The 13,583-nt window shown below is 50.2% G+C and overlaps 1 long non-coding RNA gene across 1 annotated transcript; it reads left to right on the forward strand.

Annotated features, from left to right (window-relative positions):
- The first annotated feature begins 1,394 nt into the window (after positions 1-1,394).
- Positions 1,395-10,411, forward strand: LOC105744942 (uncharacterized). The gene is made up of 5 exons (XR_001117848.4): positions 1,395-1,528; positions 1,668-1,718; positions 2,161-2,767; positions 5,112-5,152; positions 7,966-10,411. It is a non-coding gene; the product is annotated as an uncharacterized lncRNA (long non-coding RNA).
- The last annotated feature ends 3,172 nt before the right edge of the window (positions 10,412-13,583 follow it).

Below are 13,583 nucleotides of genomic sequence, written 5' to 3' on the forward strand. Positions count from 1 at the left end.
CTGAGTAAATTTCGAAGTTGATCTAGTATGAAATAACCTTTGCTTTCAACCGAAATTTCCACACTTCTGGATTTTAGAGCAAGTGCATTTGCCCAGTAAAAGCCTGTTTCTCCTTAGGGTGAATTCTTTGGGGTAAAAAAGAATTTCCTCCCCAGGGGTTGTTGCATATGTATAACAAGCACATTCATGGCTGACCCCACTAAGTGTGATTGAGTGTAAAACAGTGTGTGAGATACCACTATATGAGTTGGTGCTGGTGGTAGCTTTTGTTTTTTTAATTTATGTGTTGGTTGGTTGGTTTTGTCCACATGAATTATTTTTACAGCTATTTTAAACAGCTGGTCAGAAAATGTAAAACATTTTTATGCTTAGGGCTTGGGTCTGGGAGTGATTTAAAATGGTTTTCTTCGTCCTATGTTTCCGTATTTTATTAAGGAGCATGTATTCCTTAAATTTAAAAATGTAAAGATTGCTTTGTGTTCAACCAAATAGCTGAGAGATAAGTGAAAAATAAGATTTTTTAAAATGTCCCCAAATACCTGCATGTTTGCATGTTTTGAAATGTGAAAATGAAATCAGAACAACAAAAACCCAAAACCCCACAGACTTGCGAGCAGGCCGTAAGATCCTGCTCTCCGCGCTGTCCAGACGTGGCAGCACAGCCACCTGCGTGAAGTTTAAGTGGCCTTAGTGATATGAAGTTTAAGTGGCCTTAGTGATACCCGCAAAAAGGAGAAGAGGGCTTGGGTTGGACTGGAGACCCCAGCCCTTTCCACAGGGGTCAGTGCTACTCTGCCCCAAGCAAAATACCAGCCCCGGGAAATGCAAGACCCAGATTTCTATGTGAAACCTTCCCATCTTGCCTGGCAAGTACTATTTAACATTTCAAATACTTGAGTCGCGCAAACACTAAGCGCCTCCATCCGGCTTCTCCCGGGTTTTGCTATTTTCTGAAGCGATGGGTAAGTCTGGAGCCCGCCCTTGTGTAGACAGGCGGCCACGTGCTTGGTCCCGGGAGAACCAGGCCTCACCCGCCAAGACGGGGCGCAGGGGAGGGAGTTAGGAAATGTCCCTTTGGAGACGGGATCGCGCTCCCGGAGCCTTCAGCCTACCGCGGCCCCCGCTGCGGAGCAGGGACCGGCCCGGCGGGCCCGGGGCTGGCACCAGGGTCTCGCCTGCCAAGGCTGGTTTCAAAACTGACGCCGGACCCCGTGCCCACTCCCGGAGCCCACCCAAGGGGAAGGCGAGGGAAAGAAAGCGGAGCGCCGCGCGCTGTTGCCATGGCCACAGGAGACTTTTGATGTGAAGCGCGGGGACCCCCCGCCCCTCTCCTTCAGGATGACGTCACGCGCGTCCGCGCCCGGGCCGGGCGGCCGTGGGTCGGTCTGGGCTTTAAAGCGGCCGTTCTCCCCTGCTGCCCGCAGCCGCAGCGAGAGTCCGCACAGGCCGGACGGCGCTCGGACTCCGGCCCTGCTTCCCGCCTGGCGGCGCAGCCACGCCTCGGGACAGGACAGACCTTCCGAGAGAGGCAAGTACTCAGAGGGGCTTCCTAAGGTACCTTCCTCAGACCCCTATCCCCTCCCTCGCTCCTTCCCCTTGCCCTGCAGCTCTTGGGGGAGAAGCGCGGAGCCCGAGGGAGGGATTCCGAGGGAGCTTTTCATTTCCAGAAAGAAGTGGAGAGCAGCGGTCTTCCTCCCGGCCATGGCGACGCGTGCCAGGTAATATCCCGTCCAGGGTCACCTATCCAATCCCCTTCTCTAGATCAAGGGCTCGGGAGCTGAGGAGCAGTCGACTCGGCCTGAGGTTCCTGAGGCCGAGCCTGGGGCCGCTCCGGGGAGGAGCCCGGGGATGGGGCGCTCCGGCGTGGCATCTGCCAAAGGCGCCGAGCCCGCCGCCGAGGCGACACGAGGCAGCCAAGGCGGGGAGGGCTCCTGGGAAGCGGGAGACGATTCTGGAGCCCGGCAGCGCGCGCTCCTACGGGGTGTTCGACGGGCTCGATTTGTGGGCGCACCCACCCGCTGGGCGACACCTAAACCTAGATTTCTTTCGGTCTCGCTCTGTCCTGCGCCCCCTCGGGAGTGCGCGCACTCCCGGCGTGTCAGCGGCCCCAAACCCACCACGGCCGCCGCGTCATCCCCGCTCGCCCCTCCGATTCCACAGGCAGCAAGACCTGTTGCTGCAGAAAAGCGGCCCGGCTGGGTGTTTCAGGCCTCTCCCCGCCCTCCCTGCCCCGGCCGGCGGCAATCTTCCATCAGAGAGGGAGGCGCGTCCCGAGGTCTGAGCGCAGAAGTCCTGGGTCTCTGCCTGAAGACACGCAGAGAGCCCAGCGCTGATGCAAAAACCACGTGTGAAAGGCCGGGTGGCAGCAGGTCAAACACCCCAGTGCAGAGGGCTCTTCCTCCCCGCTCTGTGACCACGGCCCACAATCCCACTAACCCCCGCTGGGAATGGAGGGGCGCGGGGAATGGCGCGCGGGGTGGGGGCGGCGGTGGAGGAGCTCCTTCTGCTGAAAAAGCGCAGATAGCCCTGGCCTTGTCTTTCCACCTGAAGAACAGAATGCCTGCCCTTTGGGTCTCGACCCTTGGGTCAGAATCAGGCTTGCTGAAGAGCCCCGGAGCCCCTCCATGACGAATTCGCGCCTCCAGCTTCAGCACCAGAGGCTGGACAGCGCCCCGGGCCGTAGGCGCTCGGGCTAGCTTCTCCCGGCTCCGAACTCCCCGCCCCACGCGGCTCGCACTCTCCACTTCGCAGACCCTAAGCAGAGGAGGTGAGGAAGGGTTCGCCGGGAAGGAGGGGATCATCTTCTTCATTTCTCCAGGGGTTCAGGTGCCGGATTCTAGGAAAGCTTTCTACCTCCCCTTCGCTACTCCTTGGCACGAAGTGCAGGCAGGGTGCCAGCGAGAGGAAGCATCGGGGGCCAGGGGCCAGGGGATCTGCTGCGAGCCCCAGTCGCTGGTATTCTGTAATAAATCACCACATCCAAGTCCTCTTCTTGTTCTCTGCCCCGCCCCCTCCCAGACCTCAGTACGCCTTAAGGTGGGGGAGGGGCTGTATAATGCGTGGGGTGGAGGGAGACCTAGATAAGAAGCACTTTTATTTGGACGCCAACATTTGGGTGTGGATGAAATCTGTCCGAAGTGAACGTTAGGCCCGCATTTATAGCCAACGGAGCGCAAAGTGCCCTTTGTATGAGGAGCAGAGATAACTGTTTTGCCAGAAAGGGAGGAAAAAAAAAAAGCCGCTGAGGGGACACGCTACCATAAAAGGGCTAATGGAGGTGTGGGAGGAGGCGAGGGGACAGGATGGGGGCACTAGAGTGTGGTTACCAGGCAACCAGCTGCAGTTCCCTGCCTCCTGTTGCCTAGGTTACAGCGAGTAGCGGGGCTTTGGCCACTGATTATCCGTGAGCACCTTGATTCTTTTAAAATGTCTACTTTGAGGCCCCTGCCTTCCCACGGCTGGGTGGGAATCAGAACCACTCTCCCCACATAATTTCCAGGGGTTGCATTAAGAAAAAATCCTGGAAGGTGATTTCCCCCCCCCTTTTAGCTCAAGGTGCATGGCAAAACAGCTACCCTTCCATTATAGCAACCCCCTCAGAAGTAATCTATCCCACTCTGCTGTGTGTGGATTGCCATTAGGGTTTTTTCTTTCCCTCTTTATACTGGAGGGGCTGGTGTCTTCCCTACCTTCTTTTTCCCCCCTTTAAATGTGGGAAAAAAACACAAATTGCTCTTTATGGATAGATAGGAGGAAGACAGGGAAATTGTCCAAGAATATCTAAGGTGGAGAAGGGTTTTCTCCTTCCTCTGGCAGTCACTTCTCCTCCCACATAAACACCTCTTCATATTTTTAAGTGTGTTTATTTGTAACATCTGGGTAGGAAATCATTTTACCCATAAATTTTCCAAAGGCAGCTGCAACATTCTCAGAACAAGGGCAAGTCACTAGTGAGTTAATGGAGAAACCTTTGTTCTTTGCACTATTTCATCTAGAATACTTCTCCATAAGAGCCATGAACTTCCTCTTTACAAAACACAACTTTGTTTCAACCGAGCTATCACTGACAACCCAGGAATGGAGGAACTTTCCATGTTTCTGGCAGTGCCTATTGTATCTTTTTGTGATGCCACTGCCTCAGTGAACCCACCTAGCTTTCCTTTTTCTCTTCTCCACTTATTCCTTCACCCATTGCTATTACCCATTTTATAAAAATCATTATAATTGCAATCTAATTTGAAGGCCCAAAATTCCCTCTCTGGACTGGCTAGATATAGTTTGGGGTACATTTACATTGAAATACTTTCTCTCAAAAGTTACAAAAGAAACTTCCAAACAGCTGCTCTGTTTTTGGTTTGTGCTTTCCTTCCCAAAAAGTGTTTTCCATTATGAATTCTCTGGGAAGCCATCATCGACCACATTCGTAATATCCCATAGCAACAGTGTTGTTTTTTTAAAATTATTCCCTTTTCGTTCATTTCTTTATGGACAAAGGGTCTACCTTACCATCAAGAAGAGAAATGGGATCTTTTTGGCTAGGTAAGGAGAAGCATTCTCTCACTGGTTTGCGTGTTTCCTTGTCATCCAATCAGAGAATGCCATTTATCCTTTTCTGACTTGCTGCATGTGCAGGGTACCCAGAAGTATTGAATCTGCCTTGGTTCCATATAGTAGCAAAGGAAAAGGATGGAATATGGTGTTCTGGGATCCAGGATCTGGGATTTGCTTCGGCTAATCCAGGTTGCACTTGACCTACAAGGATGAACTTTTCTAGCTAGGTATTTGTAACTTTCTTGAACACAGCTGGATAATATATTATTTTACACCTTTTTTAAAATTTTCATTTAAATATATGTCATCATTTATGTGAGTCAGTGCAGGTTACTGCTATCAGCACATTGAGGGTCCAGAGATTCTGATTGATTTTCTCTATAGAATTGGTCCTCACTCTTAGGGATTTGGTGAAAAGTTTGGGGGATGAGGATGGGAAGCTGGAAGAAAAAAGGGCTGTTACCTATCATGAATAGGTATTTCAGCTTTTGGATTCAGACTGCCCATTTTGGTGGCCCCTCGATTTTACTTGTTTGTTTTCCCACTTTCATTCTTCACAGCCACCATTTTGGCCCGAATTTCCAGTGACAAGTAAAAAAAGGTGAGTGGATGGAAATGATGACCTTATAATTCAGTGTACGACCATACCCATCATTTCCCAGGTAGGTGGGTGATGGACAATTTTTGGGACTGGAGATTATTCCCATCCCTTGTGGAGTTGTATTTGGACAGGTATGTTTCTCTCTTCCTATGCCTAATAGTCCTATTTAAGGATGCAGTCACTGGTCCTTACATCTCTGAAACAGAGAGGAGACAAAGTTCTACCCCTTCCAACACAGAGACCCTCTGACAACAGCTTGAAGAAGCCTTAACATCAGTATAGACCCTGTTGTTCATTCTTTTCTTCGTGCTGAGGTTGGAGGGGATATTGGTAGTGGACCACTGCCTAAACATGACTGGGCTATCAAGAGCCGCCTCTTTTACTAGCCCCACTTGTGCCAGGACCTTAGTGGCACCATGAGCCCCAGGGCTAGATTGTAAAACTTCAATATTAGGAGCTATGTCATATGAACCTTTGATTCTCTAGAGCTCAGTAGTGCTTAAACCAGGAGCTTAACAATTGTTTCCACCAAATCCTACTGGCTAGTATTAGGACAAGCCCCTTATCTTCTTTTCTATGAGAAGGGAGGTTCTAACCCCTGGCCCTCCTTTTCCTCTTTCCAAGCCTAATAGAGCCAAATCAAAAGCTTCGTATTCCCTAGCCCTCTTCACAAAAGAGAAAGGAAGGCTCAGTTAATTGTTAACCTTGATTACATGGAGTGGCCAGACTGAAGATCCCTGTCACCCATTACTGTCATGAAGAGAGGAGGGGTTTGGGACAGTTGTCATGGAGGAAACCATGGAAACAAGCGCTGCTAAGGGGACAGTGCTAAGTTTCAGAGGGGAAAAAAGCTGGAAATGGGCGTTGATGGGCTCAAAGGAGGGGGTCACTTTTCCAAGGTATACTTCTCCCATATTACAGCAGGCTCTTTTGTTACTCACCTCTTCCTCCCACTCAGGCAGAGCCCAGGTAAAAGAAATTTAGAAAATGGAGGCCACAGTTGGGTTCAAATCCATCTTCATTGGACTTGCAAGGCAAAGGCCAATGGAAATAGATCTACCATGCTCACACCCCCTGACAATACTCCATCCCTGAACTCTGCCTCTTTGCCAACCGGTCTCCTCTACCCTGAGTCAGGCACTGTGCTAGGCACTGGATAAGAGTGAGAAGCACAGCCCCTGCTCTCAGGGCCAGCTTACAGCAGGGCAGCGATGGCTTTACAGCCAGGGCTGCCCACGTGGGCTGGACTGGACAGTACTGCAAGTTCTCTTGTCGTGCCCCTTTGGCTTGTACCCACATGAAGGGTACCTGAGAACTCCCTGAGAGAGGCCCGTCTTTCCTAGTAATACCAGGGGCGCTCACCCGTCCAGTTAGCCCCTGTACCTAAGCCTTGTTCACCAGTGTCAGCACCTCTTATCTTTGTCTCTGAAACAATACAGTAAGGATTATGGACTAGCCCTCTCCCCATGGTGGCAAAGAGATGAGGGGATATCACAATTTTAGTTGATTTTAGAAGACATAAAGACAAATCCCTCAGTATCCTCCTGGGGGAGGTGGTGTTTGGAAGGAGTTCTTAGCAGCCTCCTAGGAAGTGGCATCTCTTCCTTACCTCCCCAGCTAAAAGACTCGGTGGCACTTTCTCAGGCCCTCTCTAGGGCTGCAACTGGCAGGGGGGCCTCAGTGCCAGGGCCTGCCAGTCCTCTCTGGGCATCCTGCTCTACTCCTCAACTTCTCCATCTCCAGACAGGTGCCTCCCCTGACTGGACTGAGCCAGCAACCCAAAGGGTGGAGGGGCTGGCTAAAGAGGAAGGGAGCTGCAATTAAAAAGAAAAAGAATTAAAAGCAGCAGCAATCGGGAAGAGTAATTATCCTTCAGCTGCTGCAGAAATACAATTAGGGCCACGCTCTCAGAGCCTCCGGGATATTGTGGCTTTTGCTAATTAAGGAGCGGATGTGCCCTGCCAGAGCAATTAGAGCCTGGCCCCGGCAGCAGGGGCCTCCCCTCTCCTCTATCAGCCACCGCCCGCCGCAGGGGAAATTAACCGGGGGAGCCCAGTGCTGTGCCTGGGGATGGGGGGACACAACCGGGCGGGCATGCCATCCTCCCTCCTGTCCCCTCCCCACCTGTCCTCTCCTTTCTCCTGCTTGCCCAGCACTCTGAGTCGTGGCTCAGAAAGCACCAGGATTTTCACCCTGGGCTCTGACTGTAGACTTGTAGGGGTGACTGATAAGGAAGGGTCACCATCCCCTTGCAAGCTTTCCTTTTTCCCCTTCTCTATGTTTGTACAGTGCTTTGTGATGAATGAAGAAAAGGCAGAGAAAAGACTTCCTTCTGCCTCCCTTGGAAAATAAGACACCCCTTCGCCCCCATTATTAAAGAAAGGCAAGGTTATTATGGAAGAGTAGAACATTCCGGGGAAAAAAAAGAAAAAGAATAATTTCTCTCCCCACCCTGAGATCCTCTCTCCCATCCTGGAGAATTCTGAGGCAAGCGAGGGGTGGGCGGGAGGAGATGGTCTTGGCGATGGGGGGAGCGGACGAGCTGGCCCTGCTGGAGGGTCCCGCTGGCTGAGCAGCAGCCCGCCCAAGGTGGGGGTGGTCAGAGAACACCTTGCAGAACGGGCCGCATCTGGACGCGGCCAGTACCACCTGGAAGACTAGTGATTTTGTTGTTGTCTCACTGTGCGCTCAACAACAAGTCCCAGTCTGCCGCATGGTGCTGGCCACCGCAGCGGGGGTGCAGGGCTGGGTCGGGTGCCCCTTTCAGCCGCCTCCTGCCATGGTTTCTTTTCTTTGCCTTCTCTGTTTCCTAGAAAATACCAAGAGGCTGCCCCAGGAAACCACTCTGATCAGACTGCGGCAGCGGTGCTCCAGGCAGACTCTTCCAGAAGCAGCCTGGAGGTGTTCGCGCCACTGCCTGGGGGCAGGGAGAGGGATTTGCCCTCAATTACTAACTCATTCACCCAGCAACCACCCACTGCAAGAGGGACCTGCTCGTCTAGGGCGAAGAGCCCTGAGCTCTGGGCCGTGGCGCCCACGGCTGCTGGGGAGAACCCGGCAGTGTGCAGGCTGCTGGCTGCAGGAGCAGGTGGGGCTGTGCGGGGCAGGACCCTGGCTGGAGCTGGCCGCCCTGGGGGTGCAGGAGCCTGCTGGTGGCCGCGAAGCTTCTCCCTGGCCGGAGAGTCAGCATGGCTGGGCACCAAGGCTTCACCCTGGGAGAACCTGGAGTGGGGAAGCCTGCCCCTCAACGTGCTTGGGGGCCACCCCCACCCAGGCAGCGGTGATCAGAAAACCATTTCGCACCCTTTCTCTATGCCTCAGTGGAGGGGGGCGGACTTCAGGTTCCAATGATGAGACCCTCAATGGGGCTCAATTTTTCAAGCAAGCCCAGTGGTCCTCCTTACTCCCTTCCAAGTGTATTCCCAACCCCCTCCTCCAACCTCACAGGAGACACTTGGCACTCTCCGGCTCTAGAGCAGAGAAGGGAAATGACCTTGAAGCAGGAAGGCTAGGAGAGTCTTTCCTTTAGAATACTATAGCATCTTACAAACATAAGCTGGGTTGGGAATGAAACTCCTTTGGGGAAATACCACCATGAACTGAGCTCACTCTGCCTCTACCACTTGCTAGCTGTGTGACCTTTGGCAAGGCACCTAATCTCTCTGAATCACATCACCTGTCACCTCCACCCAGAGGCTGCTGCTGGCGCTGCTCCCCTCCTCTCCTCCGAACTGCTTTTCCTTCCCCATTCCCTGCCTCTTAAGTTTCGGTTTATTCCTACCCCTGCCTGAAGCCAGCGAGCAGCAGCAGGTCCTATTAGAAATCTCATTCACACTCGAGAGGGTTGCAAATTGGTGTCACTCAGTGGGTGTCTGCCTCTTTAGTGGGGAGAGGGACCTGGGTTGGGTAGGAGGGGCAGAGCTGGGGATCGGGAGAGGGAAGGAGTCCAGCTTCCAGGACTGGGAGAGGGAGGGAGGTGGGGGACAGCCTGGCACAGGGAAACAAAACGGAAACAAAATAAAAAAACACTGGGGAGGGCGATGGTTTGCACTCCTGATTTGAGAACTAGAGTCCCTAGTGATACCTAGTAGGATGGAAAACAGGGGGAGAGGACACTCCGGGTATCAGGGTGGAAGGGGGCCTGGCTGCAAAGCCAACAAAGCCGAGCTCCATCCCGGCTCCACCTGTTACTAGCTGTGTGGCTGAGCCTTCCCATCCCCGTGCCTCGGCTTCCTCGGTGTGAAAGGGAGCCAGCACATCGACCTTGCTAGGGTCTTACGATAACTAGAGAAGCGCCTTCATTCGCAAGCACAGTGCCTGGCACGTGGATACGCTTACTAACCACCTCTTTTGCCTCCGCTTTCATGCTAACCTCTTCCCCAACCCCCTTCCAGGAAAGAGGAACAAATGGGAGACATCATCTTTCCATGAGTCTCCTCCATCATGTGTGTTGTCCCATATAAATGTTTCTCTTTCCCCTCCCCAGATCAGTATCTGGCCCATTTCAGGGGCTCAACAGGTACTGAAAGAGTGAATGTAAGCCAAGTCTCCTTCCCGGTTCAAAATGTAGGAATGAGGCTTAGAGAGGTTGTTTGACTTACCTCTAAGTCACCCAGCAAAACAGACAACTTATTACTTTTTAAAGTAACATTCTAGGAGTCGCAGAACACAATAGGGGTGGAGACTCGAGGATCAGGCGTCCGCGTACCCTTAACCTCCACCAATCCTGCACCAGCAGTAGCCAGAAAGACAGCTTTCCGATGAGCTGGGAGGCAGCGCCCTCTGCTGGATATTCTAGGTAGCTGTTACAGCAGGTAGGCAAAAGCAGTGGTTCTCCTTGCTGCACTCAGGAATCACCCGGAGAGCTGTAAAAAACGTGGCATTGGTGTGGAGAAAGTGGCCATGGTGGCTGCTGGGGGTAGGGAGTGGGAGGAAGAGATGAGATGTGGGGGTGTTTTTGGGACTTGGAGTTGTCCTGGGTGGCGCTGCAGGGACAGTTACCGGACATCTTATGTCCTCCCATGGCCCACTGGGTGGACTGTGGGAGAGTGTGGGCTATGGTGTGGACCATTGTCCATGAGGTGCAGCAGTGCTCAGAGATGTATCCGCCAAGAGCAATGAATGTGTCATGATGATGGAGGAGGTTGTTGTTTTGGGAGGAGGAGTGGGGGTAGGGGGGTGGGGGGTATATGGGGACCTCATATTTTTTAATGTAACATTAAAAAAATAAATAAAGACAAAAAAAAAAAGAAAAAAAAATCTCCATCCCTAGGCCCCACCCCAGACTAGTTAAATCAGAATCTTGGGTTCAAGCGTGGTATTTTTTTTAAAGCTCCATAAGCAATGCCAATGTTTAGTCGAGGATGAAGACCCTCTGGTTTGAGGTTTAATTTTATATGTGAAGAATCTAGCCTCAAATGCAACAAGCACCAATGGAGAGTAATATCCCCTGTATCAAATCCCTCCAAACTTCTAAAAAATCAACTGGGGGCAAGTGGAGGTGGCTCAAGCATTGAGCTCCCGCCTACCACATGGGAGGTCCTGGGTTTAGTTCCTGGTGCCTCCTAGAAAAACAAGGAAGATGAACAGACATAGCAAGTGCAAATAAATAAAATAAATCTTACACAAAACAAAACAAACAAAAAACTAGGTGAGACATAACCTGGGTCTAGAAACCTCGAAATTCTCAGGAGTTGGGGGAAGGCATAAATATACTGTGATTATCCTGTTGACAGACTCTGTGGGTAGGTCCAAAGTCCAGCCACTGTCAGATCAAGAACCCTCATAAGAGAAGTTACTTGAATAAAATGAGTAAATTTTTATACCTGCTCCCCAGAGTTTTGTCAGCATGACACCCTCTAAAGCAGGAGATCTTAAACTTGAACTTAAACTGGATCAGAATCACCCAGTTTAAAAACTGGATAGCTGGGGGGAGTGGATGCCTTAATAGCTCAGTGGTTGAGCACCTGCTTCCCATGTAGGAGGTGCCGGGGTTCAATTCCCGGTACCGTCTAAAAAACCAAAACAAACAAAACCCAGATTGCGGGGCTCCACCCCCTGAATTTCTGATTCAGTGGGACCGTGGGGTCCAACAATGTCGTTTTTCCAACAAACTGCCAGGTGATGCCGATGCTGCTGGCCCAGCACCACGGGACTCCCCACAGTATCCCATACTGTCCTTGAAGCAGGTACACGTAGCAGGCAGAGTGGCCGTTTGGCTGTGGAAGAATGATTTCCAAGTGCATAACAGATCAAGTCCTATGTCTCAAATGGCCCTGGGTTTATGAAGTGGAGGGAGAAAGGCTGGGGATTGTAGAGCTGGGCTTTCCCCCACGAAGCTCCAGCTCAAAGGGGTTCTGTTGCAGAGCAGCCCTGTCTTCGTGAGAGGAGGAGCTATTTCACTCCCAGAGTCGGAGGGTGAAGTCGGTGAGTTCCCTGGAGGCGGGCAGAGTGGGGGCAATGGCCATCGGCAGTCAGGAGGCTAGGCTGGTGCCATCCTCATTGTACCTGGGGACCTCAAAAGTTTCAGCTTGATAACATTTTTATCACAAGTCTTAATAGTGAAAAGGATGTATTGTAAATATTGACAGCTTAAAAAATTGTGTCATTAAATGAATGCAATGAAGTCCAGATATCACAGAGAACTGATAGCAACATTATCTATTTTAGAAGTGCAGGAGCTCTTCTAATATACATTTTCTTTTTCTCCTTGAACTTGTATTTCAGCTTCTGCTGTGGCGTTTAACCTAGCATAATATAGTTTGATGCTTGGCAATATTTTATGGAGTGTGCTCTCATACTTTTTTTGTCACAAACTTAAGGATATGATTTGAAATTTAATTCTAAAAAATTTTCTTTGATGTTAAGGATTGCAATTATCACTAGTATACATTTGATCAAAATAACATAAATACATAGTATTTCATATATGAAGGATAATTTTTAAACGTAGCAAGTAAATTTTCATTAGAAATACCATGAAAAATATATATCTCTTACAGAGATGGACTGGGCCAGTTTTTTTTCTCATTAAGTTTATGAATCCAAGGATGAATATTATTCTTTGCAAGAACTGGGAGTGACAATGTTGAGCTTTACTGAAATCCTGTGACCCTGGAAAACAGCAAAAGTTAATGTGATGATTGGGTTAATGTGTCAACTTGGCCAGGTAATGGTGCCCAAGCAAACACTGGGCTAACTGTAATACAAGGGCATTTCATGGACTTAAATCATCAGTGAGTTGATTACATCTGTGGCTGGTGACATCTACAATCAAGTGAGGAGACTGCCATCAGCAATGAATGATATATCAACCAATCAGTTGAAGGCCATAAAAGAAGGGATTTCAGCATTCGGGGAGAGAATCCCCATTTCTACCTCGGCTAGCCAGTGTCTCCTAGGCAATTCAATATATTTAAATACTGAGCCCTTCATCTGCATCCCTGGCTTATAGGTCTCCCTACGGAATTTATTAAGTCCACACTGTGCTGTGTATGATTTAATAAATATATCACACCCGCACCAACACAAGCATAATGATTTTTTGAATTTCAATTCAAGCGCCCGGACCCCTGCTTTAGTTTAAACTTTGAGATGCTTACAGATTTTATAGTTGGAGTTGTTCTCCCTATGGCAATAATCCTTTCGAATAAAGTCTCTCCTTACTCTGTCTGGATTTGTTTTTATTTGACAAGACAGTTGAGCTTTTTGTTTTGTTTTTATAAATGTAAGCACTGATAAACACTGTTCACTTAAAAAGCAAATAGGGGTGGAAGGATGCTTGTTCTGGCAATGTCATTCTATTTAAGCCCCTATAACTATCCATCATCAAAAGTGTACTTTTAATTAGATCCTCCTTGGATCTTAGTGAAAGCAAAGCATGGGAAACCACCTGACCTGCATAAGGATTTCTTGCCTAGCCCTCAACAATAACCCATTGTTTAGAATTGCCCTACTGTTTTTCCCTTCCTGGAGATTTTTATTATATTTTCCAGGGTAAGGCAGCAAACAAGATTCAGAATGGATGCCAGTTGTGGTTTTCCTTTGTAAAGTGGAAGGCAGATGGTTATAAAAGGGGAGAGGGAGGCGGAACCCCAAGGGTCCCGCCGGATTGAGGATCTGGGTGCTGCCTCCCTTAAAGTCTCCTCGCCTTCAAAGCTCCCTCTCCCAAAGCCTGTGTCTGATAACCATTGCTCCACCCCACCTTCTCTTCCACGCTGATCAGTGCTGCCTCTGTCCCTCCTCTGCTCTTCCCACATCCACCTCCCAAGTCCTCTTCCTCCAGGCCTTATCCGCGGACTGAGCGTTCCAAAATGCAGACTGCTGGTAACCAGCAGGGGCTTAAGCCAAAGCCATCAGGAGACTGGATAGAAGGGCTTACCTCTCCTGCTTTCCCCACGGTCGGCTTCCCTCAAATCTATGCTCGGGTCAG

This window comes from Dasypus novemcinctus, chromosome 3 (assembly GCF_030445035.2).
Source record: "Dasypus novemcinctus isolate mDasNov1 chromosome 3, mDasNov1.1.hap2, whole genome shotgun sequence".
NCBI classification, from domain to species: domain Eukaryota; kingdom Metazoa; phylum Chordata; class Mammalia; order Cingulata; family Dasypodidae; genus Dasypus; species Dasypus novemcinctus.